This window comes from Perca fluviatilis, chromosome 8 (genome assembly GCF_010015445.1).
Source record: "Perca fluviatilis chromosome 8, GENO_Pfluv_1.0, whole genome shotgun sequence".
Lineage (NCBI taxonomy): Eukaryota > Metazoa > Chordata > Actinopteri > Perciformes > Percidae > Perca > Perca fluviatilis.
In genome coordinates this window covers 32,271,043-32,272,430 of record NC_053119.1, presented here as the reverse complement: position 1 = coordinate 32,272,430, position 1,388 = coordinate 32,271,043, and the positions used below count along the sequence as shown (strand labels likewise).

At 34.1% G+C, this 1,388-nt stretch overlaps 1 long non-coding RNA gene across 1 annotated transcript; it reads left to right on the top strand.

Moving 5' to 3' along the window:
- The first annotated feature begins 713 nt into the window (after positions 1-713).
- Positions 714-1,184, top strand: LOC120563490. Its single transcript, XR_005639967.1, has 3 exons — positions 714-760; positions 857-944; positions 1,103-1,184. It is a non-coding gene; the product is annotated as an uncharacterized LOC120563490 (long non-coding RNA).
- The last annotated feature ends 204 nt before the right edge of the window (positions 1,185-1,388 follow it).

The following is a 1,388-nucleotide window of genomic DNA, read 5'->3' as shown; positions in this document are numbered from 1 at the left end:
AGAGGATCCTTTTTTCAGCAGTGCACTGTTTAGCCTTTTGTTTCATGCTAGCTGTCTCTTTTTTAGATGCTTTTTTCTAGCTAGTCTGGTAGCTAGCTAGATAGCTACCACGTTTTTCCTCATCAAAAAAACCCTCTGGAGTTTCACTTTTTAATTCTTCTTGGTGAAAGCAACGCAGCTGTTTCGTTTTTTCAGCAATACCTACTAGTGGTAAGTAAATTTAAAAGCACCTCTTGTGTTTAAGGATGTTCAAAGATATTTAATTCATTCAGTCATTCATGAATTAGCTAAAACTTTTGACCGTGTGTTCGTAATGCGGGCGTGGTTGTACCATATGACGATAGTAAAAAACACGTGTTAGCCCAGTGGTTAGCTTGTAAATGTGAGGTCTATTGTTGTGGGTGTTAAATCGTCATAAAGGGGGTGGTTTGTGGTGTTTAAAAACCCCTTGTTTTCAAGGCTGACTGCTCACTTTTTACCTGCAGTTTTTAGCTAAGGTGCTAGCTAAAAATGTTCCCTCGTTTTCTCAGGCTTCCTCAACAAAGACCTCTGAAGAAAAGAGGATTCGTTTCTACAGAAATGGCTGCGTTTGGTGAGTAAATTTAAAAAAAAGCTTATTGTAATTGTTTAATTCATTCAGTCATTTGTGACTTAAAAAGTTTTTTTTTTTTTTGTATAATGCAGTTTGCGTCATTAGGTGATTTTACAAAGAGCTGGGACAATGTGGCTGTGTTAGTTGATGAAACACTTATACCACAAGGTAAAAACCTATAAATATATTATACACTACAGCATTAATTGATTTAGTACTGTGTTTTCATGAATTTTTTGTTTTTGTTCTTTGTTTTTAAAAAAGAGCTGTGTAGCCCGATCCTACAGACCCCAACACACCAGAACATAAAACAAAAGGTCCTTCTAATAAGGAATAAGAACGTTGGAAACAGGTATTTATGGGGCTATTTATCTCTTTCAGGCTGTAATATTTATTACTATTTAATTTATCACCGTGTTTCTAGTCCTCTAATATATATATATATATATATATATATATATATATATATATATATATATATATATATATATATATATATTCTGTGTCTAGACAATCCGTTCCTGAACAAAGGATCCGTAAGGGTGATGGCTACTCGATAGCACATACGGCTGAAATCAACCATGATAAAAGGCGTGGTGCTTCTCTAAACCTCTCTGTGAAAGCTGCTACCCCTAAAAACGTTCACCATCGTAAGCCTAAGAAGCAATTTATTGAGGTGAGTTGAAAAGAAAAACGGTAAAATGCTGTGTTGTATAAAAAAAAAAATAAAAAAAAAAAAAATAAAAAATCTAATGCATCTAATCTAATGCTTATTACAGCCTGAGCCATACCAGAA